Source organism: Pinus tabuliformis, chromosome 4_2, assembly GCF_031772625.1.
Source record: "Pinus tabuliformis cultivar Carrire ecotype Pingquan chromosome 4_2, CPIR1, whole genome shotgun sequence".
NCBI classification, from domain to species: Eukaryota; Viridiplantae; Streptophyta; class Pinopsida; order Pinales; family Pinaceae; genus Pinus; species Pinus tabuliformis.
In genome coordinates this window covers 293,559,584-293,582,357 of record NC_142304.1, presented here as the reverse complement: position 1 = coordinate 293,582,357, position 22,774 = coordinate 293,559,584, and the positions used below count along the sequence as shown (strand labels likewise).

General features: G+C 37.0%; 1 pseudogene; it reads left to right on the top strand.

Moving 5' to 3' along the window:
* The window catches only part of LOC149169142 (uncharacterized), a 41,231-nt pseudogene extending 18,875 nt beyond the window's left edge, over positions 1 to 22,356 (top strand).
* Positions 22,357 to 22,774: the final 418 nt, after the last annotated feature.

Here is a 22,774-nt window from a genome sequence, read left to right as displayed (position 1 = left end):
CAATCTTTTGATTTTCGGAAACAACTCGAATATGGAAAAGCTCATGCCTTTTTCTCTCATGTTCTTCATCAATAACAGATTGAACATAATTACTAGTAGATGCTTCATAATTCTTACCTTTTATACTTGTGGCTGCAATGACTGTTTCATCTCCCAAGTTTGACACCAAATCTTTCTGAATATCTGCAACAGTCTTCTTCTTCTTGCCCTCCGAGTTCTTAGGTCTCAGCTCTGGATGCAGAATCCAACAATGCTCATCATCATGCCCCTCCTGTTTATAGTGAGTGCATGAGGCTTTTCCTTTCTGTGCAGTGTTAGCATTCCTTGCTTTCCACTTCTGCTTTCTTTTCTCCTTGCTCTTGCTTACAGTGGGTTGGGATGGTCCCCCAACTTCTGGATTTCCATTCTTTCCTCTAGCTTCTAGATGAGTAGCTTGTACATATACCTCATCTATACTAGTGGGATTAAAAATAAGGATGGTATGCCTCATGTAGCTGTGTAGACCACCAATGTACTTCAAAATAGTTTCTCGTGAGTCTAATGAAATACCCAACATCAATGCTCTCTTTCTGAACTCTTGAGTATACCCTTGTACACTTTGCCCTTTCAATTGCTGGAGAGTTTGCCAACTCATCATGGCTTGTTGCATGTAGGCCAATGGATAGAACTGCTTTTTGATTGCAGTAACAAAGTCACTCCAGACAGAGATGGTCTTACCATGCTTCCTCATATCAGCTTGGGTTCTGCCTTCCCACCAAACCAAGGCAGTGCCCTCTAGGTGAAGGCTTGCCAGCTGAATCTTGCTCTTGTCTGAGTCTATGTTTTGTACTCTGCAATACACATCAATTTTTCTAATCCAATTGTCCAACTTTTAAGCATTTAGCTCCCCATCATATATAGGCAAATCAAATTTAACATCTAACTTAATCAAAGATGCTTTCTTATTATGCACAGGGCTACTAGGAGGTGTAGGGAAGTTTTCTTCTTCCCCCTTTTCTTTGGAGTGGTCATGGGAATGAGATTCATCTTCTTCTTTATCTTGCTTAGAGCCTGATGAATCTTCACCCTTCTGCTTTCTAAAGTCCCTATACATTTCTTCTACCATAGACTTTATAGCTAGGAAAATTTCTATGAATTGAGGGTCTAGCCCTATAGAACCTTCTTCTGACATTGTCTTTCAAGAATAGACTCTCACAATTTCAGGATTAGTTTCCACCAACTCTCCTTCTCCTAATTTGAGCTTTGATCTAGTGATCATTCACAACTAAACCAACACAAGCTTGTCCAACCTTACAGCCTAGAGCTCTGATACCACTTGATCCGATAATTACCCTATGAGTGACCTCAGTTGAAGATTTATTAAACAAAAAGATATTACAAACCCATGTGCTGGCGTGTGTTCTGTGTTATTGAAACAACGGATCGATCAGATTGCCAATACACAGAAAATAAATGGAAAGACAACAGAGAAATACAGTAAGCAACATAAAGACACAAACACTTTTTAATAAGGAGTTCACCCTATTCTCTAGGGCTACATCTCCGGTCTAGCTTCAGTGGTGGCCTTGTTTTATTATGTCTTTGAGCAGAGAAATTACAATACAGGGACTCAATATGAGTTCTCCTGAAGCAGATTTTGCTTGGCAGGGTGGTTCTTGGATTCCCCAAGCCACTTGGGGTACACAAACTCTTGTTCTTCCTACCAGCTCTGTGACCTTCGGTCTACAGTGGAAAGAGCCAACTGTGATGCTCAATCCGGACATATTCCTCTATGGGAAGGCTTGAATCTTCAAGCTCTCTGGTGCTCGATGCTGCCTGTGGTCAGCTTGGCCCTCTGTCTCCTCTGCTTGGCTTTACTGCTCTCTGTGCTCAGTCCTCCTCTCAGGGTTTACTGTTCACTGTCTCTCTTGGTCTCTTTCGACTCTTCATTCTCTCTCTCTCTGAATCCTCGTTCACTGTCTTTTTTCATGGCTTTAGCCACTCAACCTCCATGCCGGTTCGGTTCCTCTCTCGCATGTGTCGATTCGCCTTCCTCCTGTGTGCTTGAAATTCCCTATTCGGCGTCAGCATGAATGCTCAAGAAGTAGCCATGCGTCCCCATTGGAAAAACACCAGCCTGTTCATCGATTCATTTCTTTCTCCACCGTGGTGGTCAACGGATTCCAAATCCCCTTAAATCACGGCTTAATTTCCTGCTAATTCTACTCTGTCTATTGGATGCAATCTTAACCGTTCGATCTGGGCTCCTCTAGATCCAACGTCATTCGCACGCTGAGTGCAGTTGACTTGCTCGACCGCTAACGCGCGATCACGACAGTTTTTCTTTCACCTCCGCTGCCACGCGTCGATCGCTAAGTGTGATCGCTCCGTTTTCTCCAAAATCGCTTACCGTTCAAGGGTACCCCAATAAAACTGTCGGTTCCCAGGTTGTGGGTCCCACCTTCATACGATGGCGCTTTACCTTTTCTCTGCCCATGGTCCTCCGGCTCCCAACGTCACTGAGTGCTTAAGCTCTACCATTTCAGCCCTATTTGCCCAGCTAACATGCATCGAAAATCAGCTCCTTTTCCCATTCCGTGGCTCCCAGGGGCTATTTTGACCTCCTGTGTAGTCTCCATGGGCCTCGGTCAGCGCGCTTTGACCGAGGTCGTCGTCATTCCACGCCGACTGCCATGGCCATTGGTTCAAGGTGTTTTCGATAGCTATTTTAGATTCTTCATGGACTTGTTCATCCCGATTCAGTCATGGTTCTATGACAATCGTTTATGGATCCGATTTGGATCACATATGCACACACTTTCACAGAAGGAAAAGCGCGTATGGGATGGAAAATCAAGGTTTTGGTCTGAGGTATTGGTCCAAGGTATTTGTCCCAAGTGGTTTTGGTCCGAGGTATTGACAAAGGATCTAAGTATATAAGGAGGAGAAGATCAAAGGGCTAAGTGCAAAAACAATGAATATCTTATGAAGTGTTATATCAAAAGCAAATATGCATGTTATGGGTTTTTGATGCTTTGCTTGATCTAGACTAAATATGCACCTGAGCATTTGATGATGGATGAGATCTAATGATGGATCAAGATCAAAATGACTTATCATTATGTGATTTGATAATGGATGGGCTAGATCTGATTGCTAACACATGTTTTATCCTTTATATGTGATGATCTAGGTATGTCTGAAGTCAGGAATTGCAGCGAAGTTATAAGTAAGTATTTGCAGATCTATACGCTGGTTCGCTTTGGTGAAGATGCGTATACACGCTAGTTCGGCTCTTCCAAGTAGAGTATGCAAAAGAAAAGCTTGATGTTCAAGGATGACTGATCTATTAGATCAGTGATGTTGTTTTACTATTGTCTGTCAATGAAGTCTTCTTAGATCTGAATGTAAAACTGAATGCATAAGGAGGTTGGTATTTGATTGATTGATTTTATAAGTGAGAAGAAGTGATCTCTGTTGTTGCCTATGTAAAGCTCTATAAGTTGATAGTAGATGTTCAGTATATTGCTGGTTGGTACAGACTTGATTCAAAAGTTTATATTTGCAGTAGTTTTGAAGGTATACGTAGGTTTTATTAATGGAAGTAGCGTATACACGTAGTTTGAGTTAAGCCAAGAAGCATATACATTCTGATGCATGGTTTTTGAGGTTACAACTAGTTCTGAATGATGATGCAATGTTCTGGCTTCAGATCTATGTACTGGTTACAACGATTTGTCTGTTCCAATTGATTGGTTGAATTTGATTAAGTTTTAATGAATGGTTGATTCAGTTGTGTCAGAGGTTCAATGATTGTTTTATCTCAGAGGTTTCAGTGATTGATTGATTCAGAGATTAATGATTGGGTTTCAGTTATATCATAGATTGATGATTGAGTTTCAGCAATTGGTTGATGCAAATGTATTTGATGGATGTATTGTAGTGTTGATTGAATTTGAGCTTCAATGTTACTAATGGGTCTAGTGTGAAAATTTGATGAAATGTGGCCTACATATAGTGTTGTTGTGTACCAGGAGCATCCAGTGTGAAAATTTATGAAACGTGGTCCCTGGAGGATACTGAGGGTTGGAGCCTTCAGTGAGGAAGTTGAAGCTTCCCACCAATAGTGGTTGGTGATTTGATCAGGGGGTTGGAGCTCCCTTCCAGTGGCAGTTGGAGAACGAGTGAAGGTTTTAGCCTTATGTAGGTTGAAGCCTATGTACTAGTAAATATATCGACTATTACAAGAGCTAGGGGGTTGTAGCTCCCTTCCAGAAGAAGCTGGAGCCTTTTGCAGGAGGGTGCCTACGTACTGGTATCAATATGCACCAGTACAAGATTATAAACAAATTTTCTTATTATTAAAAGAAGACAGAGATGACAGCAGCAGGTGGTTTTCACCCACATTGGGTTTCCACCTTAAATCTTGGTGTTCATGTGTGTCGCTTATGTGTGATGGTTTATTCTATTATTACTGCACATGGTTACTGTTTAATGTTTAATAAAGTACTAATGCAATGATTAAAGATCAACATATGATGAATTAACTAAATCACAAGTTCATTGGATATACGCTAGTTACCTTAAGAACAATTGCATGCACATGCAAGTTCCCTTCACTGAAGTAGCGTATGTAAATCTGATTATGGAAATGAAAAAGTTATTGATTTGTAAATACTAATTCAGCCCCCCTCTCAGCATTATTTCCAACATTTGAGATGTCATTTCTTCGTGAGTTGTATTTCTTCTTGGGACTTTAGATATCTCAGGAATACAAGGGCATATTTATCTGTCAAACCAATTATATCAAAGAAATTGTTGAAAAGGTTTCAGATGGAGGATTACAAACGAGTTAGCACCCCAATGGTGATTGGTTGCAAGTTGAGCATAGATGACTTATCCAAGGATGTAGACCAAGGGATGTATAGATAAATGATTGGTAGTCTCCTGTATGTGATAAATTCCAGTCTAGATTTGATGCAAGTCGTTGGATAGGTAACACATTTCCATGCAACACCAAAATAATCCCATGTTGTTGTAGTGAAGAGAATCTTTTGATATCTCAAGGGAACAACAGATTTTGTCTTATGGTATCCAAAAGGGAATGATTTAATTACTAAAACTTATACAGATGCATGTTAGGCAAGGAGTGTTGATGACCGTAAAAGCACAAGTGGAGAAACCTTCTACTCAGGTGGTTGTCTTGTATCATGGTTGAGTAAGAAGCTTTCTTAAGTCTCCTTATCCACAACAAAAGCATAATACATAGCAACAACAACATGTTGTACTTAGGTCCTCTGGAAGAAACAAAAAATGTGAGATATTTAGGTGAATTTTGATGACCCCATTCTGATGTTCTATGACAACACCAACACCATATGCATCTCCAAGAATCCTAGCATGAACTAAAAAAAATACATGCCTAGCAAGTATCACTTTGTTCATGAAAAGGTTGTAGAAAGGAACATAAAAGTGGAATATATTGGGACCAAGGAGTAAATAACTAACATTTCTACCAAACCTTTACCGTGACAAACATTTGAGTATCTTCCACAGAAGCTTAGGATTCTTCAGCGCTCACATTGATATCCATTCGATCCAGCCTAGCAGACAGGGGGAACATAGGTAGGTTATAGGTACACAACAATAGGAAGCTTGTCAGGGGGAGTCACCCTTTGTGATTGATGTCAAAGGAGGAGATAAAATGGGTTAGGGAGATCATAAGAAACAAGTTAGGAAGATTAGAGGCATGGAGTCAAGGGAAGTTGTGACCATAGGGGGATTACATGTGTTTCCATAAATGAAAAGGGGGAGATTGTTGAAATGTGGTTGTCATTGATGTCAATCCAATAAGAACTAGAATATTACCCACCTTTGTTGACCAAAATTACATGGAAAATCATAGTTTTTCAAGTGCAGATCATATTTTTTGGATTCTCCTCGTCAAGCCAATTCCAATGGTATATGGCATGCCACAAAATCCTTCTCGGTTTGAGAGATATCGTTGTTTGAAGATGAAGCCCCCAACTTGTGGGAAAAAACCCCAAAGGATGATGATGTGTCTGCTCTTCTTTGGTCAAGTCAAATGGTCAAGTAATTTGTCTCTTCTCCAACAAATAGAATAACAAATATCACTTGAAGTATTGAGCTCTGAAATTATTCTCTCTGCCCTGTGGAGTACTTGAAAATTAGACAAGAGGCATTTGAGGAGGTTTGCACTTAGTTTGGTATTTAGTTGGGATTCATTGCTTTCTCTTGCAGGAAGGGTTCAACCTTCTTTAAGGCATCATTTCTAAGCATGAAAAGGTTTATATCTATGTTTTGAGTGTTTTTTAGGGACACCGAAGTGTTTTTCTTTGGTACAAGACTTCTATCATAGAAATACTAAGGGCTATAATAAGTTTTGTGGCATGAATGTTTAGGATGGGCATCATACTTTCTTTGTAGATTTCGGCCCTGAGATGAAAGTATTTTGATGATTGTTCAGAGTGTAATATAAGAAAAACAATGACCAAACTACACTTAAAACTTGCAACCTCATACCCTAATCTCTACGGCAAAATTTTGAGCACTATCTCTATGGCTCAACCCTCTTTAGGGAGTTATTTTTGTGTTATATATATATATATATATATATATATATATATATATATATATATATATATATATCATTGTGGATCCTTAGAACAACGAAGAAACATGAGAAATGGCTCCATATTTGATTGAAGTCTGAATCATTCAAGAGTGATTCTTATGCGACTTCATAACTGGAAAGTTTTAGTCTCACTTTTAAGATCAAAACATTGTTTTTATTTTGGCCTTATATTAATCACTTATAAATCTTTTTTCCAGTACAATGGCATGCTAATTGGTTGTCCTTATACTTATTGAAGGATGAACATAAAATTATACACCTGCTGCCTGATTTCACTAACCTCTGCGACAATCATTTTGGACATATGTATATACATATTGTATGGGAATCTATTAGAGCCAACCTCTATGGAATGAAATGAGTATTCTAGGCTTCAAATCTAGAATGTTCTCGTGACTTATCACATGGAGACTTGAAGCAACAATAAGATCAATGTTTCTTGTTTCAGACATTGTAGGAATTATTCAGTCCTCGTGAAAGCTTAATCTTAAGGATAAACATAACACAGACTATAGTGGTTGAAGGCATTGACTGTTAAAAATAGGAACAAGAAATTCCAATTTAATTTGTCCTTGAATTAGCAACTTGTAATAGTTAACCAAGTTAAGTTGACTTAGTTAGCTTAGGAAATTTGAGTTGGAAGTATATCTAGATTCATACATTTCTTTTGTTCTCATCATGAGTTTCCTTTAGTACCCTTTCACCCTTAGGGACCATTTCTTGTAGCAACTTATTCATATTTATCTTCAATTCATCCATGTCTGTCTTCAAATCTATCTTCAAATCATCCATCTTAGCTTCCACGTCAATCATCTTAGCTTCTACGCCTTTCTTTAAACAATCCATCTTAGCTTCTACACCTTTCTTTAAACCATCCATCTTAGCTTCTACATCTTTCTTTAAACCATCCATCTTAGATTCTGTTCCTTTTTGTGCAAGGGACAGTTGTTGCACTTGGTCTTGTAATTTTGATATATCATGTTGCATTTCTTCCTCTTCTTCATGAGTCATGCTAGAGCTTTCAGGTTCCTTACTAGGTGTTTGCATTTTCTTTCCTCGGGGCATCAGTTACCGATAATAATTCTCTACTATGCCCTTTGAATTCCTTCAAAATAAATTTTCAAACCAAGCTTAAGCAAATTTTAAGAAAATCTACACACCTTTTTTCACTTTGTAGGAGCTCGATATTGCCTCTGATGTATCTCTGTACTTTCCAATCATCTAGTTCTGAATTTGTGATCTGTAGTAGCCCTCTGTGTCCTCTTTCCAATGCCACAAGTCTGACCCAAATTGGATTCTCCAAGGAAGAGTTATGTGAAATATCCCACAGTGACTTGCTTTTAGACTAGTTCAGTAGAGCAAACTTGTACGACGTGCCACAAGTCACTATTTCAACCTTTGGATCTTAAACTCGCATACAGGAAACTACAGTCTGTCCTCTTCCTGTAGCTTCTTACGAAATTTCAATCCGATCCCCAGAGAGAAAGTTATGACGATTTTCCCCAGGTCACCTGTTTTGAATGTAATTCAGGAGTCTCCAAAAAGACCAACTTCCTCAGATCATATCTCCGCAAATATAGCGTGAAAAGCTCTGAAATTCGGACCCAAGGTTCAGCGCGATTTCTTCTCAAATGGGTTTTTTTGCGACTTCTGAAACGTCACAGAAAAAAAGTTATAGCGAAAATTCCACGATGACCTGTTTGGAGCAGTGAAACCCTAGAATCCAAAGCTTTGATACCAAATGTTATGAAACCAGCTCAAGAAAAGATAGGAAAGATAGATCAACGCCTTAGAATTCAGCCTCTTCGAGGGGGCAACCTCCTTTACATTACATAAATGAACAATTCTTGGATGATACAAATGACAAAACCTCCTTTCTATATATAGGAGTCTATGGAGTCACAATATAATCCAGCCGACCTAACAATAATAATATAAAGCCACAAAAATAACAATAGAGGGATTCTATGGGGCACATAAATAACAATATGGGGGTAATAGGGGCACAAAAATATAAATAAGGGGTATAAATACAATAGTAATGGGGTAATCACTAGTATTATAGGGACCCAACAAGTGATCCCTAAATTTTAGGGTTCGAGGTTGAGTTCTTTGGAGTTGTAATTAGATAACTTAGTCTAACTAAGTTATAGTCAGTTAAACTAGTTCTAACTGTTGGAGGAACTAGTAGAGGTCTAGTAGTGGATTAGTGCACCAGTGCATCAACCAATACCACACCAGTTAACTGAAGATTCACTCACAAATAATTCATGCATGTCAATTCAGAGGAAGACCTAATTGAGATTAGAGTGTAGGGACAATGTACTATCAGTTGTATAATTTTTCGAGTTGTATAGATGGTGCATGCAATCAATTGAGGACCTAAGTTTGGATTGCGTAGTTATGGAGGAAGGATTTCCCAATTAAATATGGGTTGATTCTATCAGGAATTGTGCAAGGAAGTAGGGACTTGGCAGGAAATAAAATTGGCTAAGTGTTGATTTGATATGGCTTGTGAGGCAGAGGGTTAGATCATACTTGTGCAGGAATTGTTCTAGTGAGAACAAACATTGTATTTTCTTCTCAGATCTTTTGGTTAATGCGATATAACAAGATCAGGGTTTTGAGTAGTTGCTTTCCCCAGAGAAATATTGTGTTATTCTCTATTGATATTCTCCCTCTTTATTATTATTATTTTCATCGATCAATATTGGTTTCCACTGTAAAGAGTAGAATAGATTCTTGTCTTATGTTTTAGTATATCACATGAGCTGTTGAATCTAAAAAAAAATCTACATGGTATTGGAGCTAAAGACATTATAGAAGAGGATATTTCAAGTCTGTTGTGTAGGTGGAAATCAAATTTGTAGTTCATACTTCATATCAGCAATATGTCTTTCTACGGGTCACGACTTGAGTATGCCTTGGATGAAAAATCGAATTACATAGCATGAAAGGACAGGACAGAAGCAGTGTTGGAAGACAATGACCTCAAGGAATTCATTGATCAAGACATTCTTAAGCCTCCATCATTGTATGCTCAAGATATGGTTGAATGGATAAAGTATGTGGCAAGGGCTAGATGGATTATCCTTGAGGGAGTTCAAGATCACTTTGTCTCGAGTCTACATGGCAAGGAAACTCCATACTCAATGTGGAAGGCATTGACAAACCTGTTTCAGAATAACAGTGACCATAGGAAGTTGGCATTGAAGGAAAAAATCAGTAAGATCAAGATCAAGAAGGGCGACTCTATTCTGAAATACTTGACAAAGTTCACTCATCATCGTGATGATCTTGGAAGTGTTGGGATTACTATTGCCGAGGATGATATGATGAGCCTAGCTCTTCTAGGACTCCCTAAGAGTTGGAAGAGTTATCAGGACTCTATCAATGGGATGTAGAATCTGCCAGATTAGGAATGATTGTGGTTGGATTTGGTACGGTAAGAGATTCAGAGGAACACTAGAGACGGATCCTCATCAAACACTGATGATGGGTAAAATTGTACCTTAGTGGGTAAGGAAAAGAAAGGGAAGGGGAAGGCATCCAATTCCAAATAATATTCTTGTCATGGAGGTAAGAAAAAGGATATGTCAAAATTCAAGTGCTTTCATTGCCACGAGTTAGGGCATTTTGCTACAAATTGTCTGCTGAAGAAGTCCTCAAGAGGAGCGGTAGGGGAGGCTCTTGCCTCACAATTCGAATTGGAATTTACCCTCATCGTATGGATTGTGTCATCGATGATGGGTAGTGTATGGTACCTAGATAGTGGAGTTTATTTCCACATGAATGGTAACAAGGAGCTCTTCAGTGAATTTTAGGAGAAGGATCTCTAGATGCATATCGATATGGGTGATGATGGGAGGTATAGTGCTACCAGGTTGGGAACAGTTACCTTTCAGATGGAGTCGGGGCTCCCCTCACTTTGCAATATGTTATGTATGTTCTTGGTTTGAAGAAGAACTTGGTATCTATTTCCATGTTGGAGGATAGAGGCTATAATGTGATCTTTAGTAAGGGAAAGGATTTCCTTCGTCACATAGCCACGAGATAGGTAAAGAGAATAGGGATTTGGGTGAAGAATCTCTATAAATTGGAGGTAGAATATTTTGCTACCTTGAGCATGAAATTAGAGAAGGTATAGAGGTGAGACGTTGGTGAGTTGTGGAAAATATGGTTGGGTCACTTGGATCATGGCGCTTTGAAAATCATGCAAAAAATTTCTACCAATCTTCCCAAAGGTACACTAGAGAAAGTTGATACATGAAAAGGGTGTACTTTGGGAAAATTAACCAAAGCTTCGTTTCACAACAAAGAAATTTGAGCACGGGCGATCCTCGATCGAGTCCTTTAGATGTGTGTGGACTATTCTCGATAACATCCACGACCAAGCACAAGCATTATGATATATTTGTTGACAATTTTTCTTGTAAATGTTGTATCTTTTTCATGCAGAAGAAAGATCATAATTTTGGAAATTTTTGAGAATTTAAAGCATTTGTCAAGAAAGATATTGGTAGGAAGGTGAAAGATATTAGGAGTGATAATGGTGGCGAGTATGTGTCAAATGAATTTAAAAACTTCTATGCGACATAAGGCATTAAACAAGAGTTGAAAGCACCCCATAACCCACAACAAAATGGGGTGGCTCAAAGGAAGAATAGAAGCATTGTAGGGGCAACATAGGCAATGTTTCATGATCAGGGTATACAACACACAATGGGTCGAGGCATGCAACAAAACTATTTATTTTCAGAACAAAATCCCTCATCAGATTCTTGGGATGAGTACACTAGAGGATCCTTTCTCAAGGAAGAGACTAGATGTGGGTCACTTCAGGATTTTTGGCTCATCGGTATATTGCCATGTGACCAAATATGCATGAAAGAAACTTAAGCCGATAGTAGAGTTGGGGATATTTGCGGGGTACACTGATACACCTCATAACTAACAGGTGTACTTGCCGACCAATAGGATGATAATGGTTGGTAGGGATGTCAAATTTGATGAAGAGAAGGCCATGAGATGTTCCCTTGAGAGGGAGCTTCAACTATATGTGGTTGAGGAGATTTTAGCTCCTAATGAGGAGCCTCTGATTTATGTGGAGCAGCCACATGTAGAGGATCCGGGAGTGGAGACATCCACTCAGGAAGAGTCTTCCAGAGATGGGAGAAAGCACAAGAGAGGCTGACTGGTTATTGCAGGATGCAGGAGATAATGTGGGAATACCCACATCACAACGCAGGTAGAGGAGGTCACTTGAGAGGTACACTAGATACATGGCTCTTATGAGTATATGTGTTGAGACAGAGCCATCTTCTTTTGCGGAGGCAATGCAACAACCGATTTGGGTTGATGCCATGGTTGAGGAGCATGACTCCATTGTCAAGAAGAGTGTTTGGGATGTATTCCCAAGACCGACAGACAAGTTACTGATGGCTTTACAAGGTAAAGAAAGCAATGGATGGTAGTGTGGAGAAACATAAGTCCAGGTTTGTGGCTCGAGGATTTTCTCAAGTAGAGGGGATTGACTGCAATGAGACATTTGCTCCTATTGCAAGGTACTCATCAATTAGATCTATATTGGCACTATTAGTGCAGATGGGTTGGAAGATACATCAGATGGATGTAAAGAAAACCTTCCTTAATGCCATGATTGAGAAATAGGTGTATATTGAGTAGCTTAAAGGTTTTGAGACCTTTGACCGAGATTCGCATGTGTGCCAACACAAGCGAGCATTGTATGGGCTGAAGAAAGCACCCCATACTTGGTACACTAGGATCGATAGCTACTTCACCAGGTTGGGCTTCACAAAAAGTGAAGAAGATGCGAACCTGTACCATATTGTGGTGGAAGGTAAATTGTTGAATATTGGTTTATATGTCGAGGGTTTGATTCTAACAAGTGATGATAAGATGATCAAGTCTTGTAAAGAGAATCTTGCAATAGAGTTCGAAATGAAGGACTTGGGGCTCATGCACTACTTTCTGGGCATGGAAGTATGGCAAGGTGATGGGGAACTATTTTTCTCTCAGGGAAAGTATGCCAACAAAATACTCAGGAGGTTCTGCATGGAGAGCAGTAACCCCATGGAGACTCCTCTAGCAGGTAATTGGATGAAGGAGGACGCTACTTCGGGTGAAGCAGTGGAAGTTAATGTTTACAGGAAGGTTGTGGGTTCAATCATGTATTTGGTGAACACATGACCAGACATGTGCTATGCAGTTAACTAGCTTAGTCAAGCGATGGTTAGGCTAACCAAGATATATTGGAAGGCAGCCAAGGATGTGTTGAGATACCTTAGAGGCACTACTCAATATGGATTGTGGTACATATGGAAAGAGGGAGTGAAGCTTCAAAGCTTCACCGATGCAGATTGGGTAGGGAGTCCATCTGACAAGAAGAGCACATCAAGAGGGATCTTCAGTATTGGTTCAACAACTGTTTCTTGGTACAACAAGAAATAGAGATCAGTTGCACGCAATTCAGACGAGGCAGAGTACATGGTTGCTAGTCAAGCAACTTGTGAGGCCATTTGGATGAGGAAGATTCTAATTAGTTTGTTTGGTCAATAGATGAATCCAACTGTGATTTACTGTGACAATCAAATTTGTATCAAACTCTTTGAAAATCTAGTTTTTCATGATCAGTCCAAGCATATTGATATCTGGTATCATCATCTTTGAGATTGTGTGCAGAGGCAAATTATGTTGTTGGAGTACATTCCCACAGAGGAGGAGGTTGCTGACATTTTGACAAAGGAATTGTCAAGATGTAATTTCAAGTTTCACAGAGATATAATCAGAGTAGATGATAATCCCTTATTGAGAGGGAGTGTTAAAAATAGCAACAAGAAATTCCAATTTAATTTGTCCTTGAATTAAATTGTGAATTAAAATTATAATTCTTTTCTCATAGCAACTTGTAATAGTTAACTAAGTTAAGTTGACTTAGTTAGCTTAGGAAATTTGAGTTGGAAGTCTATCTAGAGTCATGTAAACTGATCCCTAAATTTTAGGGGCCCAGGTTGAGTTCTTTGGAGTTGTAATTATATAACTCAGTCTAACTAAGTTATAGTCAGTTAAACTAGTTCTAACTATTGTTGGAGGAACTAGTAGAGGTCTAATAGTGGATTAGTGCACCAGTGCATCAACCAGTACCACACCAGTTAAATGAAGATTCACTCACAAATAATTCATGAATTTTAGTTCAGAGGAAGACCCAGTTGACATTAGAGTGTAGGGACAATGTACTATTAGTTGTATAAATTTCCGAGTTGTACAAATGGTGCATGAAATTAGTTGAGGACCTAAGTTTGGATTGCACAGTTATGGAGGAAGGATTTCCCAATTAAATATGGGATTATTCTCTTAGGAATTGTGCAAGGAACTAGGGGATTGGAAGGAAGCATAATTGGCTAAGTGTTGGCTTGAGCTGGCTTGTGAGGTAGAGAGTTAGATCATACTTTTGCAGCAATTGTTCTAGTGAGAAAAAGCATTATATTTTATTCTTAGATCTTCTGATTGATGCACTATAGCAGGATTAGGGTTTTGAGTAGTTTCTTTCCCTAGATAAATATTGTGTTATGTGCAATTGATATTCTCCCTCCTTCCGATTATTGTTTTCACAGATCATTATTGGTTTCTATTGTAAAGAGTAGAGTAGATTCTTGTCTTATGTTTTAGTATATCACAAGAGCTATTGAATCTACAAAAAAAATCTACATTGACATATAAAAGAAGAGATATTTGTACATTTAGAAAGAATCTAATCATCCAATAACATTTATTTAGTCTTGCAGTAAAGGTTTGTGTTATTATTCAGATTGTGCCTCACTACAAATAATTGCAACAATCTGGTGATCTTGCAACAAGGATCCATTTGTCTTATTGAGCATCTGAAGAAAATTATAGTTGGGTTTTTGAAATAATCATTTTATGACTGTGGTAAGGGTCTCATTTAATATATTGTATATGGGTCATTGTCCCCGGCACAAGAGCCCAAAAATATCTTGTAAGTGGGTCATTGTCCCTGTTACGAGAGCCCACAATAGTTGGTTTGTTCTATTATCATTTTCAGGGTGGTTGGGTGGTGGTAGGAAGGTGGTTGAAGTCACCTTCAGGTTGGAGCCTGAAAACACTTCATGGTGGTAGGGTGGTGCTAGGGCAAGTTAGAGATTGCAAGGGTGTTGGAGCATCCTCTCAGCAACAACTGATAAAACCAGGGTGTTGGAGCATCCTTCTAGTTGGATCTAGAAAATTGAACGCTTTTCTAGAGTAATAGGGAGTTGGGGATTCCCTTTCATTTAGAGCTAAATCATTAATGTACTCATAAATTATTAGAGAAGCCTTCAATGGTTTTTCTCTTGGAAGGGTTTACACCTAAAAATTCTGGTCTCTATTGTCTATTGTTGGGCATTGAATTTGATGTTGAAGATTAATTAATGCTCTAAAAAGGATAAGAAGTTACTAATGGATAAGAAATACTTATTCATCCCCCTCTCAATATTTCCAACATACCCAGAGGAAGCACTACATTTCTAGAATAAAACAAAGAGTAGGGAAATCTACCGGTTGAGCACTCCTCATCAAGCTCTGGAATTTAGCTCGGTGGTCACAACTGGAAGAAATATTTCACTGCAACTTGTCTAAGGTTGGGTGGAGAGTTGAAGTACCAATATTAGTTACCAGATTATTCCTTACTAGATAAGTACTCATATAGCTTTATATGTCTGTAAAGCTCATAAATTTTCTTATTGCATTTTTTACCTCCATTATGATTGTGTAAAATGGCTCTTGTATGATATTGGGAATGATATAGTTTGATGTGATTAATGTAGAATGGTTTAGTTATTGATCTTGATATTTATTCTAAGCTTAATATTTAACATAGTGGTTTGGTATAGGAGGTGGTTGAACATATGCATATTACTTAATCATGTGTGCATAGACTGTATAGTATAAGTGGGTCTACACTATATGATTATAGTGTGAAGCATTGGAATTGTTAAATGCATTATGCATAGGGACATCATGGATTTATTTAATGTGTTGCTACTATGTTTAGGAAAATTATAGAGGGATGTTGTTTCTACATAAATGGGGTTTGTTAATGTCTTGTGCAAAGGTCTTAAGGAATGGTCCCAATCTTGTATTTAATTCCCGAGCCTAAATTTAACTCAAACTGCCTGAATGTAGTAGTTATATGCATCTTTGTGTGGAGATGGTCCTAAATTTGAGTAAATGGCCTAAGTGTGAAAGAGATAGGTGAATCTCTATTATAATTTAAGTTCTCACATCAAAAAATTCTGATAATAGGCCTTTGTTTCTAAATTTTAATATTCGAAGGAGATAGCCCTAAAATCCTCTTAGTGCTGAGGGAATTTCCTTAGAAGGTTAGGAAGCATGGGGTTTCCTTATATATATATATATATAATGAGTATGTTGCAGGAAAAACTAGGACGAAACATTAAAAATCTCAGGAGAGATTTCAATATATATATATATATACACACACACACACACACACACACACACACATAAATACATACATACATATGTATGTATGCCTATTTACAAGATGGGTTGAAGCCACTACAAGATCAAGAGGGATATATCTAATGAGCTTCACTAAAGAATTTATAATACATATAACACATATGTAAGTGAGTAGGGATGAGCCTTAAGGAATTAAGTTCCCAACCAATCGATTTGTAATAGCCCATGTGAGCAGGTGTTGTAAAAAAGCATTGAGGGAGGGGGCTTGAGCGTACATGTTCATTCGTTTTGTTGATAGGATAAAAGGTAGACCCCTTGTATCACCATATGGTCAGGTGCCGTGACCAACGATGCATAGGCAGGGAAAGCCCAGTCCCGTTGGATATTGCAAAAGTTCTGGCACTATTGAATGACCCTCGAATAATCCTCAAAGCTTGTAGAAGAGGCTACTTCAAATCCCACTTGGATTCTACTGCTGGGAGGATGTGGTGCAGTGGGGCTGGTGGTTGGTCCATTCGACATAATTATGGCGAAGGATGAAATATAAATTTTATAACATAAAAATTAATCTTTATCCTATAGTGAAGGAATGGTGGTACCCATAGCCAATGTAGCCCCTAGGGTGATGTTGCGACCTGGGAGTAGGAAACATATCATTTAAATTTGAGGTTTTTATGGGGCCAAGTGGCCCAAAAATGGGTGACACATGGTACACCCTAAGTGGAACCATATGGAGGGTGATGTCACCCCGATGGAAAGGGTCGCTAACGTCACCCTGATGCTTCATCCGCGATGATACCTTTTGGTGGTAGTGTAACCCCGCTGGGATTTTATCCCCAGGGTGATGTTACAGAAATAGGGCCCACATGCATGCAATAATGAAAAAGGGTGAATTTGTGTAGGGGGAGGGTCCATGAGGGTGATGAAACATTAGTTGAGCACTCTCTTAGAATTTCTATGTGGTGGCAGGATGCGGCAAGTTCCACGTAATCTCGTAGGTCCATCCCCAATAGTTTCGACAGGGGATTGCAAAGGAAATCCATTGGATATTATCCCCAAGGTGAGGTGGAAAAGGGTTTCCCACACGTATATATATATATATATATATATATATATATATATATATATATATATATATATATATATATATATATATTTAAATGCTTGGTGTTACAGACTATGGTCAGGGATAAGGTAGTACTGGTCATGAACAAGTTGGAAACTGGTATAATGTGACCCAGCATGCATGGGTCGGTAGTTTCCATGTGACATTGGCATGGATATCCATGTGGGGACCACATAGGTACCACATGGAAGGCTAGAGTGATGTGGAACTATCTAATAGGCCAAGATTTAAATGACCATATCATTTGATTCAAAAGTCAGCTTGAGGTAAATTTTATATGATTGGAAAGGTCTTGATGAGGCAAACACAATGAGATCATCCATTTTAATTTTTGAGGAATTTGGAAAAGATAAAAAGAATTTAGACCCAATTTCCATAATGATACATTGGAGGTAAGATCTTAGAGTAATTAATCCTTCTACCCTTATAGTAGGGGGTATGTTCCAATCCTTTGCATCAATAATATCCTTATAAATTTCCCAACAATCTTTTCTTGATGGTTTTACATCTATAATAAAGTGTCATGCTTTAACCCCACCCATAGATGGTTGAGAAGGAACATTACCTCGAGCCTGTGATAATTATGTAACTTTGCAAATTTTACACTACCTCCATTTGAAACAACATTAGAAAGAACCATCTCAATTGCTTCAATTTAATTTTGATAAATTTCTTATGGCCCCTTATTCCAAGAAAATAGAATAGAAAAATACACTAATTTATCATCAGTTGTTACAAATGTTTGTAATGTACATATATGTACCCTTGTAAGTGGTATAGGTGGTATGGGATCCATATTTTTCTGCATCTCATCACGATTTGGAATGATGTCTTGTTTACAACTCATAATCCCATTTTTATTGGCAATTTTACCTTCTTTCTTATGTGCATATAATAAATGAAACTATGTTTTGCATTAGCACCATGACCAACATTGTACATGTACTTTAATGTTTTAAATTTGCTGTTAAATTCCATTCAACTTCATATGAACCATAGCCATCAACATAAATTTTCTCCTTTTCTACGTGAAAAAATTGTTTGGAGTATTGAAATTTGATAAAAAAACCCATTTTAATGTTTCATGAGACTCCTTAGAAATGTGAAACAATCCCAACCACCATATGTGATTCTCAAATTGGACAGAGAAATATTCTCCATTAGTTACCTCAATATTAGGATCCATGGCCCTATTCATTAATGTGATAGAAACTCTTTCATATTTTTCACTATTAATGAGTTCCATCTCATCCAGGTTTATGAAAAATATCAATTTTCCATCTGCTTCATCCACATAAATATCTTAAAATTTGAACAGAACTTCTAAGGTTTTTCTCTAGATCTAACCATATGTTGTTCTTTGAATTTAAAATCACAATTTCATTCTTAATATTTTTCTTCCCACCCTTTTGTTTTATCTCTTTCTTTGCTTCTATATGATACATGTCACCCATGAGGCCCAACATTTTTCCTATTACTTCTTGCATGAGCATTTTCGATATGAAAAGGACGAGTAATTAAAACTTTAATGATTCCCTCATTTACATATCCTTCTCGTAAGAATTTAAAAAGTGTTTCATAACCTCGTATACTAATCCCAATATCATCAAAATCACTTTAAACTTTCTCTACTTCAATACCCTCAACTATCTGATTTATCACTTAATCTAAAAGGAATTTTCTCAAGGAACTAAAACAAAATAGTTCAATCCTCAAAGTTTATTGCACACGAACTTCAAATTATGAGATAGGTTTTCACTATCTTGGATTTCATTTACCTTGTTTGGATTGATAAGATATTTGATAGTACATACTCCTTTTTCATAGTGCCCCCTGCTGATACCAAAGAAGAAATTCTAGTAATATTTTTAAACATATTTCTTCCTTCAAATGGTGTTTTCAAAATTTTTTATTAAAAGGGAAACTTTTGATTTAAATTGGCAACCTCCTTATTTAGACATTGTCTGTCTTTGGAAAATATCTGATTTTCCTCTTTCTTGTTGATAATATTTTGATTATGAAAAAATATGGTTTGTCGTAAACTCATATTCTAATTATTTGCAACCAAATTCATGTTCTGAATTTGATTAATGCTTTCAACCAAGCAGTGGTTTATGTACTCCATATTAGAAATTGTTTTGAGTAGACTGTTGAATTTCTGCTCAAGGTGTTGATAATTTCCTTCTAAATGTTCATAATATTCTAGCAATCCTTTCTTTCCATTATACAAGAACTTTACTAATCCCATTGCATTTTTAAACTATGAATGAGAATTGGAGGGAGGATCTATTGGGAATAGCTCCCCCTTTTCCCATAAGTCAACATTTTTTTCTCCCCCTATTTTTCTTTTGTTTTCATCTACATGTATTTTAGGGCTATTTTTCTTATGTAATGGTGCCATATTTTGATCCACTTCAATTGTCATAGTGTATTTATCTCTTTTATTTAAAGTTTATTTTTTTATTTTCCATTTACACCAATACCAAAACTACCATTACAAGAAAAATAGGACAAATAAAATTAATCTCAAGAAGATTCAACCAAAACATGAAAAAAAAACAATTTTATTACCAATTGAATGTTCATTAGAAAAGGTTAGGGAATTCTAAGTTCTAATTATATGTACAAACACAAGTACACATACATGTAAGTTTTCTTTATATTTTCTCATAACAAGCATTAATGATACTGACTCAACGTTGAGTGGCTATGGTTTAGGGAGTTAAGGCATGTAAGGTCAGATAAGCTAAGGGGATATTATTTAATAATATTTTTAATGTTCAATAAGTGACCCACTAGAACTTGATTATTATATGAGAATCCTAGTTAGGTATACAATTGAGCCAAAAAATTTCATCGTCTGCTTGTTACAACCTCTAATTGTTGAGGCAAAGAATTCTATTGTTCAATGTGTACTGACATACAATTCTTGATGCACTATAATGTGTAATCAAGAAAAGTATAGTCATGACATAACAAATTAGGAATTTTATTAAGGAAAATAAACAAGGTTGGTAACATTAATCAAGATTTTTTCCATCATGTATGAAATTTTTAGAAGACATATGTATATTAAAATATGTTATGTTGAAAAGTCATGTACCTCGCTTATGATTATGAGGGGAAGAATGCATATTTTAATAAAATAAATAAAAAGGGCAGATATAAAATCAAAACCAAATTTCATCTTTGATCCTCCCAAATAAATTATTCAACAAAGCCATGTGTAACCAAAACTTAAGCCAACAATATGTGTGACTGGTAATGTTATAAAAGTATTCTTCTATATAAATGATGAAGATGCTAACAATTTACAAGATTAAATCAGTCCTAAATCAGTCCTACACCTTGAGAAACAAGTTTAAGTGGGATGCTTATGGCAAGAGAGATTTCTAAACAAAGTAATTTGCATTGGCAAAAAATGGAAACAGGTCAAGTTGTTTTCCTTGATGAGACACATTTTCCATAGAGACATTTGCCACTAGTGACACTTTTTGAGCATAATCTTGATCAGATTATATCTAGAAAGTATATTAATAGAACTTCAAGTAATATTATGTCTTTTCTTCTAAGCAATGCATCTAGGCTTATCCTTTAGGTAATATTATGTTTGTTCTTTTGAGACGTGTTAGTTCTTCCAGGAAGTGCATTTAGGCCTATCCTTATCCCGCAAAAAAATATCTCGATTGTTGGATATAAACAAACAACAATTTTTCTGCATGAAAAGTTTTTTGGAGCTTTTTCTGATAGGTTCACCAATACAAAGCCCTGACACTTGTTTCTTAAAGGTGGTATTGATGGGAATGTATATGTGAAATCATTGTCATGCCAAGAAATAAATTTTTCTTCTTTAACAATATCATGTAAGATTGGGCAACCTATTTTGGAACTTCTTTCCATCCATTCAGGAAATAAGTTTAGAAGTTCTCAAAAATGAATTTTCAAAAAAAAAGAAGAAGAAGAGAAAGAGTGCTTGGAAGTAAGAGATACTCTTTTAATAATAGGTCAAAATGGTTGCATTGTGGTGATTTCTTGTAATAACAATTTTGAGGATAATTAATTTTTTAATCTCAAGCTCATGTATTAAACTTGAGATTATCTCGAACAAACGTAATTTTGACATTCGGTTCAATCACCACTAATATTAGTTTGTATGGTGGGTTCCCACCATTTATGTTAATGTGTTGGATTAAAATTTTTCATTTCATTGTTGTTTGAAGATAGAGATGTATAAAACTATGTTGACATGGTTAAAAAAAATATGCCAAATCATGGTGGAGAGTATGGAATTTGGTTTGAGACATCAAGATGCAGATCAAAATAGTCCTTCTAAAAATGATTTGCAAAGGGAAAGGTATATTTTTAAGGAAATACTACTTCCCAAGAAAATATTAAGGATATAATCTCTAATTTGTGTCATTTGAAAGGATTTCCAACATAAGGGGGATACCTTTGGTGGTGTTGGAAACTCGAGGGTGCATTTTAGTTGTTGAAATAACTCATTATGTACGAACTCCTAAGGGATGTTACAAAAGCTCAATTCCAAAAAATACCTGGAGAACTTTGGAGTCAAACATGGATGACCATGTCAAGAAATTGATAAAAATCATTGATGATATCTCAATATTTTCCAATTACATTTAAAAATTCAACTTATTTTTGAATATTTCTATCATTGGAATGGAAATTTATTTGAGAGTTGCAACTTCAATCTTAACTAATCCAAATAAGAATAGGTTACTTAGGCCAAGTCCACCAAACAATATATGTGTCAATATTACAGGACTATCAATAAGATGCATAATCAAGGTCACTTTTTTTCCTATCATGCTTGTCTCATCAAGGACACTACCTTTTGAAAACTTCCAAAGCAATTTAGAAATTTTTTCTTTTTTGAAAATTTCTTCAAAAAAAAATATGTCTACCTACAAGGATAAGTGTACCTCTATACAATTACACTTATTATTTGTTTTCTTCACCTTATACTTTAGTATTGGAGCTTCACAATATTGGTGTAAAAAATGGTACAACCACAACATATTATAAGATAACCAACAATGGACTTAGTGTAGTATACCTAGGGGGGATAATATAGGGTACAGAGGGAGGTACCCAAGGGAATAATGTAATAATGTGATGATCCATATTTAATAAATAAAGTGGTTAACCCACTGTTGATGGTGCTGGATCCACCAACATTCAAGGGGATCTCCCTGGTAAGAAGTCCCAACTAGACCTCAAATCGTTTGGAGTAGGAGTCCCAGTAGTGGGTGGTAATGTAGTGCCTTGACCGCAGTAGCCTTCAGAGGTAAGTATGATGACTTTGGTCGGAAGAAAATGTGTGACCTTGCAACGATTCAAGTGAGATGCATGGGGGTTCTAATAGACATAGGGGAAAAGGAAGTGTGTCCCTTAGAAGATTGTAATAGTATGTAGCCTGAAAGGAACACATGAGTGGAATGACATCACAATTTGGAAGAAGAATAGTCCACAAACCAAAGTGACGGGTTAAT